This window comes from Tamandua tetradactyla, chromosome 22 (assembly GCF_023851605.1).
Source record: "Tamandua tetradactyla isolate mTamTet1 chromosome 22, mTamTet1.pri, whole genome shotgun sequence".
Taxonomy (NCBI): domain Eukaryota; kingdom Metazoa; phylum Chordata; class Mammalia; order Pilosa; family Myrmecophagidae; genus Tamandua; species Tamandua tetradactyla.
The window spans coordinates 31,641,459-31,667,549 of NC_135348.1; the positions used below are offsets into that span (position 1 = coordinate 31,641,459).

Here is a 26,091-nt window from a genome sequence, read left to right on the forward strand (position 1 = left end):
TTATAAACAAAACAACATCTTGTGTTGTACAGCTGCATAGGCTTTGACAAATGCATAGTGTCATTTATCCACCATGACAGTTTCATTCAGAGTAGTTCCATTGTCCTAAACATGTCCCGTGCTCCACCTTTTCAACCCTCCTCCTGAAACTCTGGTAATTATTGATCTTTTAAATCTTTGCTATAGTTTTGTCTTTTGCGGAATGTCAAATAATTAGAATCACAAAGTATGTAGTTTTTTTTCGGACTGGTTTATTCATTTAGCAATCTGTATTTAAGGTTCCTCCTCCATATCATTGCCTGGCTCATTTCTTTTCATTACTAAATGATGTTCTTTATATGGATCGACCACACAGTTTGTTTCTTTATTCACCCTTTGAAAGGCATCTTGGTTGCCTCCAGGTTTTAGAAATTATGAAAATCTTCTACAAACATTTGTGCACTGGTATTTTTAAGTGGATACATTTTTTTCAACTCCTTCAGATAAATACCTATCACTGTGATTGCTCTATTGCAAATAACTTCACTTTCCAGGGCTGCTATAACAAATAGCACATGGTGGTATGGCTCAGACAACAAAAACTTATTGTCTGGCAGTTTGAAATTCTAGAAGTCCAAAACCAAGGTATCACTAGGTCCTGTTTTCTGATACATTTTGTAGTATTTCCACAGTTCTGTATGATACGGAGGTCTCTCTCTTTCTCTGTCTCTTGTGTCTGCTCCTCTGGTTTCCACTGGCATCTAGCTTCTACTGACTGAATCTGAATTATTTTTATAAGGACTCCAGTCATATGGATTAAGGTCCATCCTGATTCAATTTGTCCTCCTCTAAATAAAATCTTTGATGAATGTTTCACAAATAAATCCATATATTAACTAATACTATTTTCAAAAGTCTTACTTAGAAATTCACACCTGAATAACTGGAGGATATGGCTTGAATATGTTCTTGTGTGTGAGATGTTCAATCCCCAAAAGTATGAAAAACCTACGCTAAGCTTTGTAAGAAATTGCCAGTGCCATCTAAAGTGCGTATACTATTTTACATTCCCACCAATAATAAATGAGAGCTCCTCTTCCTCCACATCCTCACCTGCAATTGCTGTTTTCAGTATTTTGAATTTTAGCCATTCTAATGCATATGTAGTTACATCTGATTGTTGTCTTAATTTGCAACTTCTTTATGAATTGTGATGTTGAATATCTTTTTATATGCTAATTTTCCATTTGTGTATGTTCTTTGGCAAAATGTCTATTAAGATCATTTGACTATTCTGTAATTGAGTTAATTTTATTATTATTTTGTTTTGAGTTATTTATTTGATGCAAGTCCTTTGTCAGATTATGTATTTTGCAAATATTTTCTCTAAGTCCGTAGCCTATCTTTTCATTCACTTATTGATATGTCCTTTTGATAATGTTCTTTACTTTTTTGAAATTTTTATGTTGCCCTTTTCTTTTATTTTTGTGCACCTATTTTATTTATATAAAACCACCTGTATCAGGCTTGTGACAGTGAGGTAAAGGATTATGTTATGATGAATGCTAATATTTTCTACTAACAAAGGTACACTAGGTGATTCCCTGAAAGTAATTACAATGAAACATGCTCTAAGCAGATCAGTTTCATATATACCTCCCTCTTGGCATTGTGCTGTATTTTGCCTGATATTCTCTTTTCATCTATATTGGACATTTTCATTTTAAGTGAGATATAACCAGGATAATGAAAGTACAAAATGTTTGTGTCTTTAATACCCATTCTAAAGTGTTCACATCATAAGTTCTTTCTTGCCCATATGCAAAATAATGGAGTAAAAGTAAAGTTATCTTTCATATGAAAAGGATATTTTCTAAATATTTCTAATTATTTTACAACACTTGTATTTTAGACTATAGCTTAATGGACTTATTACTGAGTGACAACAAATAAAATAGTTTCACATATGAACTGACATGTTCTATACTCTGGTTTTGTGCCTGGAAGTCAATTGCATAATGGAAACCTGCAAAGTATTGTCCCAATATTAAGATAAAATTGCAAGGTAGGAGAATATCAACCATCAATCAAGTTATTGCATATGAAGAAAACTTTGAACAATTAATATCTAACAGTTATATTGTTAAAGAGAAATAAAGACTAGAACTGATTGTAGATTTTAGTTGAGGTTATTGATGACAAATTACATGGAATAGGTTGAAATTCCCAAATTTGGTGCTCATCTCAAATAGCGAGTTGAAGTAGAAATATATTGCTTCAGCATCTGCTCGCAATTTATATTATCCTTTTTAAATCCAAAATAAAGGAAGGAACTCCAAGACTTGGTAAGATAGTTTTCTTAAGAATCATGGATACAGAGTTTTACACCAATCCCTATTAATTTTCTAACAGGACAGGTATTAAATTTAGGTCACCCAATGACATGCTGCCTTTTGTTTGGATAGCACTATAATTTGAAACATTGTTTTAGGATGTTACAAAAATTTAGAAGTTAGAGTGTTTTTATTTTTGTTTTGTCTACAATGAAAGTTTCTATGAATGATATTATTAATTTAACTCAACACAATCCCATTGAAACCAATACAAATTCTTCTTTAATATCTTCCCTGAATGGAAATATTTTAAAAGCTAACACTTCTATACAATCTACAAAATAATTTATTATATAATTGAAGTGATATGTATTGATTATATATTCACAGACAAAATTAACAACGGCATTATAATAGTTCTTAAATAAGAAAAATATGCTCCTATTTGGCTGAAACTTAAGTGAGGATAAATCGAAAGCTTTCACAAGTAGATACATATGATACCTTCAAAATGAAAATTAAATATCACATGGCAATTGCCTTTTTTGAGAGTTACTCTGCAAGGGACTATATTTTAATAGTCAGAAAGATTCCCTTAACTAACTGACATATCAGGAAGAAAGTTCAGAAAAAGGGAAAATCAGCATGCCTATTAATTTTGTGGAGCCAGCCATATAGCTGCTTTTTGTTTGTTTGTTTATGACAGTTGTTACCATATCTAAAAGCAGGAAATCCCTACTCTCAGTATTTTTTGGTCCTTTAGTATGGCTCTGCATACTTTAGTCAACCTCTTCTAAAGAAAATTAACTGGGGCTATGGCTTTATATACAATAAGGTTTGTTATGATTTCTTCGCTTTAATGTGCTGACAGTTTAATAACCAGGTGGCATTCATTTTTGGTCATGTAATATTGAACAATAACTACCGCTGAAAGTTTGCATTTGAGCCATGGTATTAAAAGAAGAGATATGCCTTGGGGCAATTTGTAATAATGTTGTAGTAAAAGGCAGAAATCAGAGAGAAAGAACTGATTTGACACCTTTTCACTTCAGGTGGAAAACTAAATGCATTCCTAGTACTTCAATGAGAAAATAGATCCATTTTGAGATTTAACTGTGTAGTGTGCATAATGTGGATTTTCTTAGTAATTGGAGTGCTGGTGGTGAAAATGTGGAGAAAAAACTTGTGAAAGATGAGTAAGACCCCTAGAGAGAGTGTTATTTTTGGAAATAAAATACTCTTTTTTTGTGTGGAGATTTGTTAGAGTTTACAAAGTGTCATGAAACCAAGGAATGAATTGACTAGGAATGACATTTTACCATATCAGTGGGGTTTATTTTATAGAAAGGAATGCAGTACTATTTTCTCTTCTTTCCTTTTCTTTTCTTGAAAATCATTGGCATAGAGCCTGGGTGTTTATGAATAAAAATACTAAAACAGACGTTTGGGAGATGGAAATGCTGGTTCAAAAATGCATTAAGGTATAAACTGAGGTTTGGTGTACTTAGCTTCCATGTTTCACTCTGGATTACATTTAAAGCTTTAATAATTCTGTAGAAAACAAACTGCATAATGACTTAGCAAGATCTGTGTAGTCTAATGCAAATAGAGCAGAACAATGGGGACATGAGGCACTTTTCATCCGTTATTAAACATTATAAGAACTTCTATATAATGTTAGTTATAAAATTTCAAGCAGGATCATCCTTACATGCTGTCTATAAGATATGACCTCTGTTTGAAAGTAGACCCTTGTGATTTCCCATGGTTATTTAATTGACTAGTTCTCTACCATACAAACTGATGGGATTTGTAGTGACTACTTTTTATTTTTAACTTTTAAGCCTTTAAAGTAAATTTTGGTATTTAAAAATTGCATGTTACTTTTAATCTGCTATACTGTGATGCATGTGACCATCTCATTTTGAGGTAATTTGAAAAGGAAGAGCATTTTGTACAAAAGAATATCAATAGGAACTACCTTTATGTGATAAATGAGCACATATAAGAAAATACAAATTTATCTGCTCTTTATTCAAGAAAAACACAGGAAAGATAAACCAGAAAATAATGAAAATGGTCACGTTAAGAGGGTAGGTGGAAAGAGGGTAGAAATTATAGGAGAATTGAATGAGGTAAAGGCATGAAGGATCTTTGACACTGCTTTAAGCAGATGCTTTTTGTATACTTCTAACTTATAATATCATGTTAGTGATTTGCATATTACATAACTAATGACTAAATATAGTATTAAATAAATAGCATAATATGGTGAACATTATGAGCCACTGAATTAGATATTTTAACCTGGTTAAAGGACAATTTTAGTTTGTGTGTATGTCACTAGAATAATTTAAAATAAAACACACAAAAAATAGGACTGTCCAACACAGTGAGCTCTAATGTAAACTATGGGGTCTAGTTAATAACACAGTTATAAAGACGTTCTTTCATGAATTGCTATAAATGTACCACACTAATGCAAAGTGTTGAAAATATGGTGACATATGGAAATCTTTTAATTTTATGCATGATTTTTTGGTAAATGTGCAATTTCTTTAATGCAATATAGAAATAAATAGATAGATAAATGAATAAAGAATGAATGAAAGCTAACCAGGATGCGGGAGAATGCAAGCAGTAACAGACTAGCCTAATGTATTAAAATGTGCAGCATAGCCACATGGAAGGGTGATGGAGAAGAAAATGTCAGCATGTGTAACTTTGTAATCCATGATTTTGAATAAATACAAGGAAAATATACTAAAGGAAAATGAATGATCCACCAATTTTGTAATCTAGCTAATAAATGGGGTTTAGGTTAGCAATTCTAAAATTGCTCTATGTGTATTCTTGGATTGAGCAAACCAGTAAATATATTGTGGATAATGAAAACCAGTTTTTCACTGTCAGAAAAACTTCCAGAATGGAGTTAAAAATAAGCAACGGGTTGAGTGAACCCTGTAGTCTTACAGGGTTGTAGCACATTGTAAAATGTGCTAGTTTGAAAGTATCATGTACCCCAGAAAAGCCAAGTTTTAATCCTAATACAATCCTGTGGAGGCAACCATTTCTTTGAAATTTGATCCAGCAGTACAAATCGGAATCATTTGATTAGATTATCTCCATGGATTTGTGACATGCCCAATTTGGGGTATTAACTTTTGATTAGATGGAGATGTGACTCCACCTATTCCAGGTGGGTTTTGATTGCTTTACTAGAATACTTTAAAAGAAGACATGTTTTGGAGAGAACCAGAAATGACTGAAACTTCAGGGTGGACAGAAACTTCACAGCAGAACTGACACAGATGCAGACATATGGAGAACAGAGACACATGTTTGGAGATGCTTGGAGCCAGCAGACATGACTATGAGATGTTAAGCAAGCCAGAAACTGGAGAAAGCCAAGGGAAGCTAAGAGATGAAAGCCAGCCCCAGAGAAGCAGAGTGAGAACCTCCTGATGGAAACCAATGGAGCCCAGGAGCAGGGGACCAGCAGATGCCAGCCACCTGGCTTCCCAACTGACAGAGGTGTTCCAGACAAATTAGCCTTCCTCGCATGAAGGTAACCTCTTCTTCATGCCTTAATTTAGATACTTTTACTTCTTTAGAACTGTAAACTTATAATTGATTTAATTCCCTTTATAAAAGTCACTCCAGTTCTGGTATATCGCATTCTAGTAGCTATCAAACTAACACACAGATGTATCAGAATGCACACGGGTTTTAGATTACTAAATAAACTTACATATAAAAATAAACATGGATGTGTGTATGTATGTGCCTACATATGTGTTTCACAAATTTCCTAGCTCTGTCCGCTGAGAAGACCCAGATGCATCTAACTTCTAAAAAGCACACCTTTGTTTAGTTTCTATACCATTTCTTCCATAAAAGGAACCAGGATTCCTTAGAGATATAAATGGCTCCACAATTATTACTGTGCTTGGCCAACTGATTCTAAAATGCATATGGGAGATAAAGACAGAGAGCCATATGATTTCTGTAAACAAGAAGGGTACAGATATCACTACTTGTTACAAACTGCAATAATTAAGAGTCTAATTGGAGTCAGGAAAAATAAAAGAAAACCATATAAACAATGGAAAAAGAAATCTATTTATCTATCTGTCTATCTAAAATCTGTATATATCTTATATTACGCACCAACAGAGAAAGAACTAATCTAATCTATAAAATATTTATGCATAAGCATACATCATATTTTCAACTCAAAATCTGGTTGATATGTTTCAATCAAAACACATTAATTATTTACTAAGGGTACCATGATTAAAATACAGAACAATGAAAAGAGCATTTTTTTGTGAGTGTTGACTATCATCTAAACACCTGTCAAGGATTTTATTAGTAATATGACATCCTATCAGAAGGTGCATGTATAGTTTGAGAGCAGGCATAGAGTTTTATATGAGAGATAATATTGAGTGGACTCAGGATATATGAAGCAAAGACTTTTGGCCCCAACTATTTTAGCAAACAAACTAAACATATTGAATATAAAGTAAAGAGCAATTCCACTTTTTTAAGCATCATTTTTCAAACCTCCTGCCTGGAGATATATCAAACAGATCTGATAGCATTTTCATTTTACATTTCATTGAATCATCTCATTTTCTCAGTGCAAGCATACCTCATTTTATTGCAGTTCACTTTATTATACTTTGCAGATAATGCATATTTTACAAATTGAATGTTTGTTGCAACCTTGCTTCAAGCAAATAAATCAGTGCCATTTTTCCAACAGCATGTGCTCCCTTCATGTCACTGTGTCATAATTTTATAATTTTCACAATATTTCAAACTTTTTCACTTTTATTATATCAGTTATGGAAATCTGTAGTCATTGATCCTTGATGTAACTATTGCAGTTTATAGGGGTGCCACAAACTGCCCTGTTCTAGTTTGCTAGCTGCTGGAATGCAATATACCAGAAACGGAATGGCTTTTAAAAGGGGTGATTTAATGAGTTGCTAGTTTACAGTTCTAAGGCCGAGAAAACGTCCCAGTTAAAACAAGTCTAAAGAAATGTCCAATCAAAGGCATCCAGGGAAAGATACCTTGGTTCAAGAAGGCCGATGAAGTTCAGGGTTTCTCTCTCAAGTGAGAAGGCATGTGGCGAACACAGTCAGGGCTTCTCTCTCAGCTGGAAGGGCACATGGTGAACATGGCATCATCTGCTAGATTTCTCTCCTGGCTTCCTGTTTCATGAAGCTCCCCGGGAGGCATCTTCCTTCTTCATCTCCAAAGATCGCTGGCTGAAGGACTCTCTGCTTCGTAGTGTCACTCTCTCTGAATCTCTCTGAATCTCTCATTCTCCTTTTATAGGACTTCAGAAACTAATCAAGACCCACTCAAATGGGTGGAGACATGTCATCCCCTAATCCAGTTTAACAACCATTCTTAACTAAATCACATCAACCAGGGAGATGATCTCATTACAGTTTCAAATATACAGTATTGAATAAGGATTATTCTACCTTTTAGAAATGGGATTTATATCAAAACATGGCTTTTCTTAGGGGGCATACTTCCTTTCAAACCAGCACATGCCCCAATATAAAATAGCAAGGTTAATTGATTAGTATATGTGTTCTGACAGCTGTAACGAATGATGTTTCCCCATCTCTCTCTCTCTCTCTCTCTCTCTCTCTCTCTCTCTCTCTTCTTGGGCCTCCTTATTCCTTGAAACACATTTTTTAAATCATGCTAATTAATACCCCTACAGTGGCATTAAAGTTTTTAAATAAAAGGTAGAGTCACACATGAATGAAATGAAAATGAAAATGCTCAAATGACTAAGCTTAGTAAGGAAAATGTATTGAAAGCTGTGATAGGTTGAAAAGTAAGCTCTCGCATGAAACAGATAACCAAATTGAGAATGAAAAGGAAATGTCCTTGAAAGATATTAAAAGTGCTAGACCAATGAACATAAGAATGATAAGAAAGTGAAACAGCATCATTGCTGATTCGAAGAAAGTTTTAGTGTTCTGGACAGAAGATCCAATCAGACAGAACATTCCCTAAAGCCAAAGCTTAATCTAGAGCAAGGCACTAACTCTCTTCAGTTCTTTGAAAGTTAAGAGATGTAATAAAGCTGTAGAAGAAAATTTTGAAGCTAGCAGAGGTTGATTTATGAGGTTTAAATAAATCTCCCTAACATAAAAGTGCAAGGTGAAGCGTAAGTGCTGATGTAGAAGCAGCAGCAAGTTATCCAAAAGATCTAGGTAAGACAGTTGATGAAGCCAGCTACATTAAATATCAGATTTTCAATGTAGACTAAACAGTCTTCTATTGGAAGCAGAGGGAGGGGAAGTCAACGTCTACTTGAAAGCTTCAAAGACAGGCTGATTCTCTTATTATGGGCCAGTGCAGCTGATAACTTGAAGTTGAAGCCGAAGTTCAATTAACATTGTGAACATCTCAGGACCTTTAAGGATTATGCTGAATGTATTTCCGTGTAAATGGAAAAACAAAGCCTGGATGGCAGCATATCTATTTACAACATGTTTTTCTGAATATTTTAAGCTCACTATTGAGAAATACTTCCCAGAAAAAGATTCCTATCAAACGATTACTGCCTGTTCCAATGCACCTGGCCACCTAGCAGCTCTCATGGAGAGGTACTATGTGGTTAAAGTTGTTTACATACCTGCTAACACAACACCCATTATGAAGCCCATGCATCGAGGAATAATTTTGACTTTCGAGTCATGTTATTTAAGAAATGCATTTTGTAAAACCATAGTTGCCACAGATAATGATTCCTCTGATGGATCTAGGAAGAATTAATTGAAAACCTTCTGCAACGAATTCACTATTACAGATGCCATTAAGAACCAGCATGATTCATGGGAGGAGGTAGTAATATAAACCTCAACTAGACTTTGAAAGAAATTAATTCCAACCCTCTTGAATGACTTCAAGTAGTTCAAAACTTATGAGGAGGAAGTAACTGCAGTTTTGGTGGAAATAGCAAGATAACCAGAAGTAGATATGGAGCCTGAAGATGTGAATGAATCTCATGATAAAATTTTAATGTTAGAGGAGTTGTGCTTTTGAATGAGCAAATAAAGTGGTTTCTTGAGATGGAAACTGCTCCTGGTGAACATGTTCTGAACATTGTTGGAATGATCACCAAATATTTGTAATATTCTTTATAAACTTAGTTGATAATGCAGTGGCAGGGTTTGAGAGGATGGGTTCCAATTTTCTAAGAAATTCTACAGTGGTAAATTGCTATCAGTCAACATTACATGCTACAGAGAAATCTTTTATAAAAATAAGAGTAAAATTAAGTGTATACTACACTGCAGTCTTATTTTAAGAACTTGCTACAGCCACACCCACCTTCAGCACCAACACCCTGCTCAGTTAGCAGCCATCTAACTAACCACCAAGACCCTCTACCGTGGAAACGATTATGACTTGCTGAAGGCTCAGATTATGTTTAGCATATTTTAGCAATAAAGTACGTTTAAAAATTTTTTTTAGCGAAGTTGTAGGTTTACAAGAAAATCATGCAAAAATACAGGATTCCCACATACCCCTAATTTTTTATCCATTTTAAGCTAATATTTACATATGATATGAGATAGTACTCCTCCATTTTTAATTTTTTTTAACATGGGCAGGCACCAACAATCGAACCCAGGCCTCCAGCATGGCGGGAGAGAACTCTGCCAGTGAGCCACCGTGGCTCATCCTTTTTTTTTTTTTCATATGGATATATTTCCCAATTGAGTGCACTTAATAACCTTGTCATAAATCAATTGGCTATGGATAAGAAGGCATATTTCTGAGCTCTAAGTTCACTTCCATTGGTCAATATATCTATTCTTTTGCCAGTACCATGCTCTTTTGACCACTTCAACTTTGTAATAAACTTTAAAGTCAGAAAATATGAGTCCTCTAACTTCATTCTTCCTTTTCAAGAAGTGTTTGGCTGTTTGGGACACCTTATTCTTACAAATAAATTTTATGATTGGCTTTTCCATTACTGCCACATACACTGTTGGATTTTTTTATTGTGATTGAATTTAATCTGTAAATCACTTTGGGTAGAATTGAGCTCTTAATGATATTTAGTCTTCCAATCCATAAACACAAAATATCCTACTATTGATCTATGTTTTTTTAAATTTCTTTAGGAAATATTTTGCAGTTTCTGTGTACAAATCCTTTACATACTTGGTTAAATTTATTCCAAGATATTTGATTCTTTTAGCTGTCATTGTACATAGAAATTTTTCTTGATTTCCTTCTCAGATCACTCATTATTAGAAACTCTTCTGGTTTTTCTGTGTTGATCATGTCCATTGCCACTTTTCTAAATTCATTTATTTGCTCTAGTAGGTTTTTTGCAGTTTTGGGTGACTTTCTATATGAGTATCATTTCATTTGCCAATAGTGAAAGTTTTTCCTTACCATTTTGAATGCATTTAATTTCTTTTTCTTGTCACTGCTCACACTAGAACTTCCAGCAAAAGTCTGAATAACAGTGGTTACAGTAGGCATCTGTGTCTTGTCCCAATTATTATAAAGAAATTTTTCATTCTATCACTGTTGAATGTGATGCTACTGTGGGCTTTTCATATGTGTTCTTTATCATGTTGAAGAAGTCCTCTTTATTCCTACTTTTCAAAGTGTTTTTATCAAGCAAGAATTTTATCAAACGCCTTTTCTGTGACAATTTAGGTTAGCATGAGCTTTTCTCCCTTCCTTTTAAAAATTAATTTTATTATATTAATTAATTGCATTTATTTTAATTTAATTTAATTTAAAATTAATTGTAAATATTTTAATTGATTCATTGAACTATCCTTACATAAGTGAGATAAAATCCAATTGATCATGGGTTTTATATCACTTCTGTAAGTATATTTATTTAAATAATTATTTAATGTAATCCATATAATGTGTTATTGGATTTGATTTACAGGTATTGTTGAGGATTTTTACAAATATATTCATAAGAGACATTGGTCTGTAATTTTCTTTTCTTGTGGTATCTTTATCTGGCTTTAGTATGAGGCTATGTTGGCCTAATAGATTGTTTGGTAGTGTTCCCTTTTCTTCAATATTTGAAAGAATTTGAATAGGATTGGTATTAATTCTTCTTGGAATGTATGGTAAAATTCGATTGTGAAGCTATCTAGCCGTGGGCTTTTTTCCATTGGGACGTTTTGGATGACTGATTCAATCTCTTTACTTTTATTTCGTTTGTTTAAATCCTATTTCTTCTCAAGTCTGTGTGTTGTCCATGTGTTTCTAGGAATTTGTCTATTTCATCTAGGTTGTCAAATTTGTTAGCCTACCACTGTAGGCCTTTTATTTCTGTGGTGTCAGTAGTAATGCTCCCTCCTCATTTCTGGTTTTATTTATTTGTGTCTTCCCTCTTTTTTTCTTCATCAGTCTAGGTAAAGACTGATTTTATTGATCTTCTTAAGAACCAATTTTTTGTTTTGTTAATTCCCTCTATTGTTTTTTGTATTCTCAATTTCATTTATTTCTGCTCTAATTATTGTTATTTCTTTCCTTCTGCTTGCTTTGGAATTAGATTTCTGTTCCTTTTTTAGTTCCTTCAGGTGAGCAACTAGGTTTTTTATTTTACTTATTTCTTATTTCCTAAACATTTAAGACTAAATTTTCTTCTCAGCACTGTCCTCACTGCATCCCATAAGTTTTGATATGTTGTGTTCTCATTTTCTTTGAACTCAAGACATTTGCTGATAACCCTTACAGTTTCGTCTTTGACCCACTGTTTAAAATTGTTATTAATTTCTATGTATCTATGGATTTTCCAGTTCTCTGCCTTGCTGTCAATTTCTGGCTTCATTCCATTATGATAAGAGCAGATGTTTTGTATTATTTCAATTGTTTAAAATTTAATGAAACTCATTTTGAGGCCCAACATGTGTTCTACTCTGTAGAATCATCCATGTGCACTAGAGAAGAATGTAAATCTTTCTGTTTGGGGTGCAATGTTCTACATATCTGTTAGGTCTAGTTCACTTATCATCTTATTTAAGTCCTTTGTTCCCTTATTGATTCTCTGGCTCTATGTTCTATCTAATGATAACAGTAACGTATTGATGTCTTCAACTACTATTATGGATGGATTTATTTCTCCCTTCTATTTTGCTGGTGTTTTCCTCACATATTTTGTAGCACTGTGCTTAGGGGCATACATATTATTGTTATTCCTTCTTAGTGGATTGTCCCTTTTATTACTATTTTAGTGTACTTCTTTGTCTCTAGTAACAGCTTTTCTTACAGTCTATTTTGTCTGATATTATTATAGCTACCGCAGTTCTTTTTTCATTACTATTTGCATGGAATGTATTTTCCATCCTTTCACTCAACCTACTTATACCTTTGTGTTTTAGGCAAGTTTCTCATAAGCAATATATAGTTGGACCTTACATTTTTATCCATTTTTACAATTTGTGTCTTTTGCTTGGAGGCTTTAATCTATTGACATTCAGTGTTATTACTGTAAAGGCAGTATTTACTACATTCATTTTATTATTTGTTTTTATATGATATATATATATATATATATATATGTTTCATTTTATACTTTCAAATTCTTTATGCTCACACATTGGCTTCTTAACATCCTTTAGCTCTTTATCCATATTTTACTTAATCTCCTTGAATTGGTTTAGGAAATTTGTTTCAGCTTCTTTGATTACTTGTTCCAAATTATGTGTCTCCTCTGAAATTTTAATTTGTCCCCTTTACTGACCCATAACTTCCTGTATTTAAGTATGGCTTCTAATTTTTTGCTGATGTCTGGACATCTGTTTATCTTGATGAGTGAACCCTGAAGTCCATTTTATTCATCTTGTATAGGGCTTTATCATTGATTGGCTTTGTGTTAAAACTCCTCTTTGCTGCTTACTTCAACTTATTCTTGACCTTTAGAATAGCCCAAGTTTACACGTTCAGATTTGCTCAGCTCTTCTTCATCTGTTTCTTTTCCTGGAAATGTGGTATAATTTTTAAGATTGCAGTTTTTGTGCAATTATTTTATTTCCAAGAGAAAGCTTTATTTCCTCTTTTCCTTCTTCAGGACTTTTGATCTGTTCTATTTGTGTTTGTGCTGAATTTTCTTTCCATTTTCTATGATTTGATTAATTTGTCACTGCCCATTTCCCTTACACTTTTCTGTTCTGGGACCTATCCTATTGTATAGCAGTTCATTTAAACCCCATCTTGCCTTTTCTTTTTTTTTTTTTTTTCTATGAGGTTTTTCTCCATCTGTTTTCTGCCCCATTAGGGTATCCCCACTCTTGGGCAGCAGATGGAGTTAATCCAGAAAGGTAGGTATGATGGTTAGGTTCTGGTGTCAACTTGATCCAAATGATTATACCCAGTTGTCTGGTCAAGCAACTACTGGCTTAACCACTGCTGCAAGGATATTTCATGGCTGGTTGATAAACCAGAAGGCTGGTGTCTTAAATCAGTAGTTGATTGCATCTGTGTCTGATTACATCTGCAGTCAACTAAGGCGTGTCTCCCACCAATAAGATAATCCAATCAGTTGAAATCTTTAAAGAAGAGAAGAAACTTTTTCATAGCTTCTCCAGCTGTCCAGCCTTTCCTCTGGAGTTTGTACAGACCCTACGTTGGAGATGCCAGCTTTACAGCCTGCCCTGAGGATTTTGTATCTTCCATTGCCACGTTTGCATGAGACACCTTTATGGATCTCATATTTACAATATCTCCTGTTGGTTCTGTTTCTCTAAAGAACCCTGACTAACACAGTAGGCCAATCCAGAAAAGTCTGCTTTGTGTTTTGGTGATCCATTTGACAGAAACTGGATCTGTCAGTCCTGATGTGATCTCTCCTTATCATGCCTCCTCCCAGGACTTTTTCGCAGGCAGCCTGACTTAGAAGCTTGTTTTCCACCCTGTTCCTCTGTGGACTTGGTTCTCTGTGCCTGGATATGTTTGGGTTTCTGTTTTGGTTTGAAGCTATATATAGCCCCCAAAATCATTTTATTTAATCCATGCCCCGTGAGTATAAGCCCATCATAACTAGGATTTTATGATGAGGTTACTTCAGTCAATTTGTGACCCAACTCATTCAAGATGGCACTTAATCCTCTTACTGGAGTCCTTTACAAATGAATGAATATATATATATATATATATTCATATATATTCATATATATAAAGCCTGGGGAACCAAAAGCTGTAAGCAACAAAACTGGAAGATGAGGGAGACCAGCAGACTCTGCCATGTGCCTTGACATGTGACAGCAGAGCCCAGGATTACCAGCAGCTAGTCTTCAGGAAGAAATCTGATGGCTTGATTTGGACATTCTCACAGCCTCAAATTATAAGCTAATAAATTCCCATTGTTTAAAGACAACCTATTTCAAGGCACCTTCTTTGAGCAGTCTAGGAAACTAAAACAGGTTCTAACTCACTGCTGTGAGTGGCTCAATAGTCTGCCTTTGTGGCATTAGGAACCAGGACCATGCTGCCTCTGTGACATGCCCTAGCTGTGCAGGACTGATTGAGGAAAGAGAGTTTGTACTAGTAGGTCCAAGACAGAAATTTCCTACCTGAAACTTTTCTTTGATTCAGCATTTGTGGAATCCTTCTCTAGTCTCTAGTGTCTTCCATAGTTCTAAGCAAGTAAAAGTTGTCCTTTCATTAGCTGATTCTCTGGGGAGGCTTTTGCAGATGATGTCTTATGTCACCATGCAGATGATGTCACTCAGCAATAAATTATTTTTTAATTGTGTCATGTGTATTTTTTATTAGCCATGATGTTATCAGACTCTTAGTAGACTGCAGTATAGGATAAACATAACTTTTATATGTACTGGAAACGAAAAAAAAGTGTATGGATTAGTTTATTGCAATGTTTGTTCTTTTGCAGTATCCTGGAGCCAAACCTGCAATATCCCTGAAGCATGTGTGTATTTTATTTTTTAAAGAAAATGTCAAACATAAACACACCTCACTTTGATGCTAATCAAAACTTTTGCTTTCCTTCCATAATCTCAAGCCTGCACTGATAAAGAAAGGATAGTGAGAGATATAGTCAAGGGTTTGTCTGTCTTGGGTTTTGTTCATTTTCATCTTCACCCTTGATTTGCCTCTTTCTCCCATTTTGAGTGTTTCTTCTTGCTCCTCCAGGGTTTTGAAAATGGGAGGATATAAGGTAAGTATAGCAAAGTTGAGCAGGTCCTAAGTAGTTGGTTGTGATGAAATGCTTCATTTATCACCAGTTATGTCACTTTTGAGTGTCCTATAAGGCTTACCCATCTCTTATTTGCAGTTTCCAGTTTTGGGGTTCCTCCACTCTCCAGCTACTTAAAATTTCCCTTGTAAGTGTCTGACTTTGGCCAGTCCATCCCTGGCTGAATCTCTCTACTGGGATAATACTGACCTGCTGAGCACAGTTCTTTGCAAGAGGACTTAAGTCCTCCTACTAGGTTTATATATGGACAACAGAACTAAGCACCTTTGCTCACCATCCATGAGAGCGCAGCTTGTATCTTTGAGGCTGTTTCTCTTCATTCAGATATCAGAGACGATTGAAACCATTTTGTTCACTTTGAAATTTTCATCAGAAAGCCAGACACAAGTCTTTTCATTTACACAGACTTCAGGAGATACAAGCCATGAGCTTTCAACTTATGCTCCGCAACTTTTCCTTGGAGGTACCTAAGTCAGTGACATAATGCAGTGCAAATGAAATCTAACAAATGTTGAGAGGTCAATCTCACTTCCACGCAAGCATTTTCATGCTCTATGAATGATTTTCTTGAAGCCAAGCTAGCTACGATAAACAAGGTCCCAATTTACATCTCATTACTTACACAAACTTACTTGCCTATTATTATATTAATAATAGAAACTTTAGGGTTTATAACATAATGATGACATAACCAGTGATAGACCTTAAAAATAACAATATTAAGTATTTTTACTGTTTCCACGTACACTGTCATTTTTATTCATAAAATTAATGTGTTTTTGAATGAACAGTAGCAGTTTGCTACTATTGTTAGACTGTGTTGGTAAGGCATAAGAAGAAACAGTGCAAGATAAGAAAGAATTCTGCAACTGTATATTTTATTTATGAAAATTATCAAATAATTTATGCTTTGCATTATATGCATTTCTCATTCAATACAACTTAATTTATCTAAATGATGTGACTAGCCACATATTTTCCTTCTATGGAATCATTGTATAATGTGGATGTTCATTAGGCAAAGGCTGGATACAATTAAGCATTTTAATTATTTCATCCAAAATATTCAAATTCTTATGAACTCTGTTGAATTGACTAGTTTTCTTGAGATTGTTAGTGTTGTCTGTAATCCTTCATAAAATCCTTCATAAAAACAGCTTGATTCATAAAACGGCTTGATTCTAATCTCCACAATGTTTTAAAAATAATCACTAAAAGATAGAACTCTTATGATTTGGGGTTAAATCCTTTTTATTATAATTGAATTAGTTCATTCTTTCTTGGCCTAGATGGGCCATTGCAATTTTCTGTTAAGCTTTCAAAAGTGGTTTGCACCATATAATCATAAAGAAATGGAATAAAATAGATCCTTTACTTGGCATTATTACTTTTAAGAAACACCACTAAATTAGTCTCCAATGCTGTGTTGATAAAATAAATTAATAACCAACACTTTAGCTTGAAAGAATTGATTGCTTAGGCCTCATTTAAATTTAAATTTAAATTTAGATAAAAATAGCTGAAGTCCTCTTGTTGCTTAAAAATAACCTTGTTTAAATCTTTCCCATTGAAAGGAAGGAATGATATTTGCAAAATCAAACAGATAAGTTAGTAGCTCATAGAGCTGAGTATTCTCAAAATTTTTTCATTATTATACTAAGATGATTCTCTAAACATAGCAATGAAATTCTACTTTGAATTGTTCTTTACTTATTAAGGGAGATTTTAACTATTCTACACTTTTTGACTTCAAAAATTGGTCAGAATATTAAATCAGCCTGGTGAAAATCAAATTGAAAATTGTATCTTTGGTATCATCTATGCCAATCCTCAAACCCTGTGTCAAGTTGGACGTGGACACTGTAGCTCTCAGTTTTCCCACAAGATTGTTCCAACTATTACGTATCTATGGAGGAAATTCTACTTGCAAGATGAAAAACAAATGTATATATTATATGACCTAGTAAAAAGGTTAACATTTGGAGGGTCAAACTAACACATGCGATGGTTACAAATTTTCACAGGTTTTTACCAAAAAAATCACTATTTACACATCTATCTGATAACAACAACAAAAATTCCATGGTAAAATTCCTCTCCTCAGTCTAATTCATTTTGCTCACAATCTTGCATGGATCATACTTCCATATTTAAAAAAAGCACAAAGGCCAAAGGCAATTGTGTTAGTTAGATTCAGTTGTCAACTTGGCCAGGTGAGCATACCTAATCTTGTTGCTGCAGACATAAGCCAACGGTATGTGAACCTCATCTGTTGCCAATTACATCTGCAGTCGGCTAGGAGGCGTGTCTGCTGCAATGAGTGACGTTTGACTTAATTGGCTGGTGCTTAAATGAGAGATCGCAACGTAGCACTGCTAAGCAGCTCAGCATTCCTCATCTCATCACTCCAGGCCTTTGGAAATGCAGAAAGAAGTCACCCCCGGGAAAGTTGTTGGAACCCAGGGGCCTGGAGAGAAGACCAGCAGAGACCATCCTGTGCCTTCCACGTAAGAAAGAACCTCAGTGGAAAGTTAGCTGCCTTTCCTCTGAAGAACCAACAAAAAAATCCCCTTTTATTAAAAGCCAATCTGTCTCTGGTGTGTTGCATTCTAGCAGCTAGCAAACCAGAACAGCAATTAAATAGTAAACCACACTCTCTAATGATAAGATCCTCCTCAGAATGAGTTGAAATAGTCAGATTTATTCTGAAAATAAAATGAACTGTGCATTGAAGTAGAGGAAGATTTGGACACAGCGAGGGAATCATATTAGAAGCAGTGAGAGGCATGTTCAAGTGCACTAATGTGGAAATGGATGGCATATTAAATAGGCAATGAGGAAATGACCTTCTAAGGAAGTGTTTATAGAGAGGGGTATAGAGAATGCAATGAAATTGGATAAGTGAAATGAAACTTCGGAAAGTTCCAAAATCAAATGACACAGTAATAAGAAATCTAGCACCAATATCAAGTGACACTTACCAGACATCTACAATTAGCCAAACATATGGAAAGAACTGAACTTGCATTACCTTCTTTGAATTTCATAGCTAATTAATAGAAAAAGTTCTGTTATTGCTCCATTTTATTAATGAACAGAGTCTTAGTCATGTTAAGTATTTTCTATGGATAAAATGTTACTAAGTAGACAGCCATGGGCTCAAACTCTAGTCTAACTAATCAGCAAAACTTAGAAGTATAGTACGATGCTATTTCCCAAAGCTTAACTTTATTTTGGACAGCCTTTGGCACATGGTAGCTATTCTGTGAACAGTCATTTTATTGTTAGAGTCAATGCTATTTTTATGAATACCTGTTTGCCAATTAGTGATTTGCTAATTAGCAGCAAAATCAGAACTAGAATTTTCTGTCTGATATCATCACCAATGAATGAGTTTCCCCCTAACAATAAAGAGTGATTTCCTTGTCTTACAATGCAAAGTACAATAATTTTCATGTCCTGTGCACCTATTATATGTCATATAAATTACATAGAGGATCTCATATAATTTAATTCTAATAGCAGCCATGTGGGAGTATTAATGCCATTTAACAAAAAAAAGAAGAAAAAGAGAGAACCTTTATTGAGTACTTGCCAAGTACAATGCACTATGCCCAGCACTTCATGTGCATATTTTATCATCCAAATAATACTATTATCCTATTCTTATTATAAAGAGACCTATAAAAGTTTAAATTCTGTCTAATATTAAAGTGTTAATAAAGGAGTAGCATGAAGCTCAGCAATATTATATGTATTGCTTAAAGTAACATGGCTATTAAGTAAATTAAGATGCTGAAGTACAAGGATCAAATCACTTCTCAAGGTAGAAAGAGCACATAGAAAATGGAGCTGGGATTCAAATCCCAAAGTAACTAGGGCAAGAGCTGGGAGATTGAATGGTGTGAATAATAACAATTAATCAAGTTAAGGACACTTCAGGTTTTTCTGGAAAGACAGACGTGAAACTAATGATCACGCATTTTTAATAATATAAAATTATATCAATAGTAGAAAGAAGAGACCCACTAAAATGTTTCAGTGGGAAAGCACACGTTATCAGGGAGGTCAAGGAAGGAAGATTTCGTTGATAAAGTAGTGATTAAGTAAGTTCTGAGGGAAGCAGTAAAATATGAAAGGGTTGAGAGGAGCATTTGATGTTTAAAGTTCTTACTTTTAAAAAAGTTTGAAGAATGAAAGAGTATACAACTCTATTTGCTTTGGCCCATGAGTACTAACTCTGTCGTTATTTGAGTTAAAGAGAGAAAAGAATTCAAATGGCTGGGTGGAAGTCGAAGCTAAGGGAATATTTCTTCTTTCAAATGCTTTAACATGATGCTCTCCTTAGGTGAGAACATAATCATGATAATATGGCTGTGCACTAAATGCTGTTCTCCCCTGTAGGGTCCCCACTGCATGGAGACCTATCTTCAATCCAAGGTTTCCATGATATGCTCATGTTTCCCATTAACAGTTTAATCTTTCTCCCTCGTAAGGGTGAGTAAGTGGTCTATTGTAGTTGCTGAACACTAAAAGTTTGTTCTTGTTACTTGAGAGTTATTATCTGATGAGAATCTAATAAACTATGATACAGTGAAACCTACTTAGAGAAGTGCAAAAAAGCAAAAACAAAATTGCTATTCTGGCATACACTCTTGGATATTAATCATAGTTAATATTCTATTCTTTGCTAGCTCCTACTATTATGTCTTGAAGACATCTCCTGAGTAGATTTGAGATAGTCACAGGACTCATCATCCAAACATTTTCTAAATCTGTATGGGATATATCTATGGACAATTAAGCTAATCCATTATGTGACTTATTTTTCTACTTTAAACCATAGAGTTGGGGGGCCAGATTTGGACCACAGGACACTGGCGGGGGCCTAGAGGCACCTAGGAGTCTCTAATGGCCTCAGACACTCCTCCTAGCCAGCAATCTCTTCCCGCCTCTGCCAGTGCCTGGAGCTCTCTCTCCCCAGCCCAGCCTGGTCTGGCCATCATTTCTGGCAGCTCAACTAAGACATGGTCACCTGGATATGTGTGCTTGCTACTGGGCTTTGGGGCACTAGGATGAATGATTGGCTGGAGCAGCTGATGGTCAAGCAGCTGACTTTGGATGACAATGTTAACGAGGTAGAGATTTCTATGGACAACACGGTCTTCATGTATGGGTTCCTTTCTGAGATTTAGGAAACATGCTCAACATTGCCAAGATCCTATAATATGTAAAAGAGGCCAAGAAACTGTAGCATCATTCTCTGCATCAAAACCAAGAGCCAAAATTCAAAAGCCAGAAACCAAGGATGGGCTAGAGACATTCATGGCTGAGTTCAAGAAAAGGGCCAAAGTGTCTGGAAAAAGATGGAGAGAGGGAAAGACATATTGAAGAAGATGCGGTCTGATTGTTTGCAGACCTTCAGGTACAGAAATCAACAGCATTCAATCCTCTCCTGGAAATTCCTGGAGAGTTCATAAACACAACGAGGTTCAGGTGAACTTCCATGAATGCAGCAAAGGACTAATTCAGGGGCAGTTTGAAATTACTGACTTTTAAAGACAATAGATGAGAAGGAGTTGTTGGTGAGTGGAAACCCTGTCATCTTCACTTCTGAGATCATCGACTCCAAGATTTCCTGACAAACCCTGAGCAAGACTGAGGGGTGACACAATGACTTTGTGAGGCTGAAGAACAGCATTAAGGAGCTTCATGACAGGTTTATGGACATCTCCATGCTGGGGCAGAATTAGGATGAGATGTTTGATAACATGGAATCGCCACAATGTACCACGTGAAGAAGGCACAGGATAAGACATTGAGAATTATCATTGTGATGTGGTTATGTTGCTGGGCAAACTAGCACTGGTTATTGGACTTTCTGTTAGACTGAATGAAAGATATCCAAAAAGGATACTGCGCTGAAATGACCTGATTTTATTCCAGCCTGGCACGGCTACCTTTTGTCCTCAGATGGGATTCAATGGTCTTCCTGTGCATAAGTGTAACCTGCTTCTTTGTTTCCTTGTAATCATCTTTGGAACTGACCCAGAAGGCAATCTAGCCCTGGAGGAATCTAATCTCCTTGATGGCAACCCGGAGTTCTACTCAAAGCCTTCTCCTGCCTGGCCAACTCTGAAGTATCTTCTTCCCTGGGCTGTAGGAAATGACCCAGCTTCTCTTTCCTTCCTTTGGTATGTCAAATTAGTCTTGAACCTTGGAAAGCCTTTTTGAAACCCTCCCAAGGCACTGTATTTTCTACATCATGGAATGTTCTACCAGAAAGAGAGAGAGAGAGAGAGAGAGAGAGAGAGAGAGAGAGAGATCTTTAGCAGACTTAGGGTATTTTTCTAAGTTTGGCAACAAAAAGGCTTGAACTTGAATCTTTTCCCTAGCAACACGCCAATCTTCACAGTTTTTGTTCATATGTTCTGAAAACATGAGGGGATTGGCAGATGTCATTTTGGCTTGAGAAGCTGACTTCTTTGAAATTCAATCTGAAAGTCAGCTCTTAGTATTCAACTTGGGGGCTGATCTCAATGTTTGTCTATGTTGTGTTCTCTCAAGGAAGGACCAGGACGATGCAGTCATCTGAAGGTTGCCATTTGCAAAAGCTGAGGATGTGGGCTATTTGTTTTCATATCTGACTCTTGGAAATTGGCTGTTCAATTAGACAGTGATGCTTTATAATAACAAATAAAAATCAACAACAACAAAAAATAAAAACAAAAGGAAAATAAGAAAAAAATTTAAGAATTAAACAGAAGCAAAAACAAAATGAAAGTGATGCTTTATAAGCCATTGCCCTGAGGTCAAAAATTGCCAAGGACTTCAAAGTAGTCCAGGAGCAAGAAGCTTGAGATCAGGCCCTGGAAATATTTAATGAGACTGAACAAAGTAGTCCGTCACTTATTGCATAATTAATGAAGTATTAATAAGTATATAATTTCAGATATATTTTTATAACTGTGTGTATGTGTGAGATGTGTGTGCATATATGAATGTGTTCCCAGGAAGTAGGAAACTATAAATGCAGAATATTATGACCTCTAAAAATTTAAAACTAATGACTTGTTATTGATTGTGAAAGAAACAAAACCATCGAGTTTCCTTTACTTGGCATATCTGTTTGTCATTTTATACTTCTTCTTTAGCATAGTTACATGGATTAAATATTCTAACATATTTCTTGAGGCTTCCTTTAGTTAAAAAAATATTTTTTCATTACAAGCCACAGAGCAGTTTAAATGCCATGCGATTTTATAATAGAAGTGTAATGATACCTCCTTGACACAGTTTCATATTGGCTATCAATGAACACATTTTAATTTTTAACTTCACTTGCACTACAAACACTGCTGTGGTTTGCTATTCAATGAGAATGTCTCATTACTGTAATTTTCATATGTTCAAATAGAAGACATATAGATATATATACATGATATTCATGTACAAACACACACACGCATGTATATATATATATATATTCACTTCAACACTGTTCCTTCCCACTGGTGAGTACTCAGCAATGAATATAAGGTTCCATTGACTTTCTAGCGTTATCTGTCTTCTGATCCACTGTGATATAGCCAGGGATAAAAATTCATTGCTGTTCTTGACACCCTGCTTTATAAATTACTCGAACAATTTTATTCATTTTTAAAATTGCTTTGTTGAAAGCTTATGTTGGCAAAACATAAAAGCTATCCTTCAAAAGCCTTTTCATTTTACTTTCTTGCAATAATTGTTAACAGCTGGATTAGGTTATTCCTGTCCCTGTCCTCTCCTGTTTTTTAGCAGATTCTCCTATACCAGTAACTTGGTTTTATTGACTCATTTAAGATACAGTGTTTTAAAAAGTATAATTTATCTAAATTATCTGATATAGTTGAAGTAGTCCTTTTTAGTCCAATCATTCTTCAAAAAAACATTTACCGTCTTAGTGCCCATTATACTTACTTTTAATTTTTGCATGGCATTACTTTTATACAATATTTAAAAGAAACATGGAACAATTAACAAATAAGATAAACACCTTCCATCCTCACATTTAAGTTCATTTGAAAAATGAAGTATTTAAAACCCTCGTATGCACATTTATTGTGACAAATTTGAAAATGGTTTCTGACCTTGTGATATTGTTACAGGTTTTGTTTGAGCTGCTTGCAGGTGCTAGAGTTTTATTATGAAGAATGACATTCATATCACATTAACAATTCAGAAAATATGAGGCCAAAAACAGAGAGAAAAAGATCCAGAATGGGCTCCCTGAGGAACATTGTACCTCACTCACAGAAAATGACTGCAGAAGTATGTCATTTAGAGTTACTGCTCAACAGAAACACAATTTTCAGAACTATGAGCCTGTATAATGCTGTCAGAACATATATTTTCAAACATATATTCACAAAGTTGAGCCCAGAAATTCTATTTCTTCATTCAGGGTTTGATAGGGCAGCTTATTCAGATAGGATTTTTATAGGGGCATTTAGCAAAATATCTGTCAGAATTTCTTCAGGAAAATTCTATGAACTCACTCTTGACCCTACATACAGAAAGATTTAATACATTGAATTGAGTTGGAAAATCACTGGGAAATATGATTTCCATGGACAGATACAACAATGACCTGCCTGGCAAAATATTCTAATCCTTTCCATGTCCTGATATCTAAGTTAATAATAGTACTGATTACCCAAAATTTGCATTGAAACACCAACAATCCTAAACCAAAATATTACTTAGGAACAGCACTTGCCACTCATAATAAAATTATAATTTCAAAAATTCCATAGTCCTTTATAAATTAGCAACAAAGAAGGTTTTATGTGCTATAATATTATTTAAAACCACACATATACCCATTTATATACTGATAATTCTATAATTTGAACTAGCTTGGCAAGTAGGTTTTTTGCTGGCCTTACTTCCAGCTGCAAGCTTCAAGAGTCCAAGATGGCCTCATTTACATCTTTCATAGTTAATTGTGTCAGTTGGCTGGAGAACTTCAGTTGTTTTCCATGAGGATTCTTTAGCCAGGTAATCCTGGAAACTTGATGCCATTGCAGTTGGTAATGTGCAATGATGTAGCCACTTTGGAAGAGAGTTTGATGGTTTCTTAAAGGATAAATATGGACCTTGCCTGTGGTAGCCTATGAACCAATGATCAGCAGAGGTGCAAGTTGACTGAGAGCATCGGATAGAACTGGTTTGGGAAGATGGGAGAATATCTGGGAGATGGTGAAATAAGACAGAGTTCATTCTTGCTCTGTGGAACAACTAGAGAAGTGATAGGAAAAAAAACTGAGATAGCGGTTTCAGGGTTCTAGTGACCAGAGAGGGACTTCTACATTATGTAGGGAGGACTTGGATGAAAAAGCAGAGAAATTATGATTGAGAGGACAGGGTGAGTGTACCCAGTCATGACTGCACCAGGAGCAGGCTATAATGTGGCTAAAGTTGGTGCCAAAGGAGCAATGCATTCCCACAATCTTACCTCCGTATCAGCTTGAGAGATCTCCCCACTCAGCCCTGCAGCTGGGAGCCCCTGTGGAGGCAGGCAGACATGGCACACCTATACCCAATGTCTTCGTGGCACACAGTGCCTAAACTTCACCCTTGAGTTAGGCTGCTCTAGGCTCCTGGCTCTAACTGAACCCAGGGAGCCCCTTCCCTTTGAAGACAGACCTGAGCTTATCTGAGAATTGGCAAGTAAAAGAAACCCCCCCAAGTACCACTGCTTCTATCTTTTCTTGCCATGGAGGCCCAAAACACTCATGCTATACAGGAGCATAGAGACAGGGATAAGGCAGCGAGCTCTGCTGCACTGCCAGGAACTCCTGGGCTGACTATGGGCAGAGGTACTTGAAATACTCAGTCCCAAAGCCCAAGGTTATCCCATATGGGAGCCTGGGGACCACCAGGCCTATCATGCCCACAAGTGGATTCTCCACTGAGGTGCTCACAACCCACTCCCCAGGCTCAGGGTGGGCAGCTTTCAGCACACACTGAGACTTGTGGACTTGACTCGATTTGCACCTGGCTGGGTCCCAGCCAAGCTGGCTGACTTAGTTGGGGAAAGGCAGGCCTGAGGGGAGGAGATGGCCCAAGAGCACCATGTGCTTGGAAGACATGGAAAAGGCAATCTGGCAGACTGCATTTCTGCCTAGCTTTTAACAAATCTTCATTTAGAGTTGCACCTCCTGCATAAGGTCACAGTCTTGGTTTGGCAGGGAATAATGTCTACCGGACCAAAATGGGGAAAATGAATGTAACAAAATAAGTTATCAGTGGCTATGAGATTTCAAATAGAGTCAAGAGGCTATTCTGGAGGCTAGATTCAGCTAGATATTGCTAGTTGCCATGGTATGTCATGCCCCAACCAACAGCATTCCTGAAAACCCTAAAGAATACTGAGGGCTCTATCTTACATTCTATGAAAGTTTCACTCACTAAGTTTATTTTTCAGAAACCTAAAACTTTCAGATGGCTCCTAGGCCAGATAAGCCCTGAAATCTAGTTACCAGTCTTTAC

At 35.6% G+C, this 26,091-nt stretch overlaps 1 long non-coding RNA gene and 1 pseudogene across 4 annotated transcripts in view; one reads left to right on the forward strand and one right to left on the reverse strand.

Moving 5' to 3' along the window:
• The window catches only part of LOC143666091 (uncharacterized), a 118,309-nt gene that overhangs the window by 69,643 nt on the left and 22,575 nt on the right, over positions 1–26,091 (reverse strand). The window lies entirely within an intron of this gene.
• LOC143666090 (syntaxin-3 pseudogene) lies at positions 20,634–21,311 on the forward strand (annotated as a pseudogene).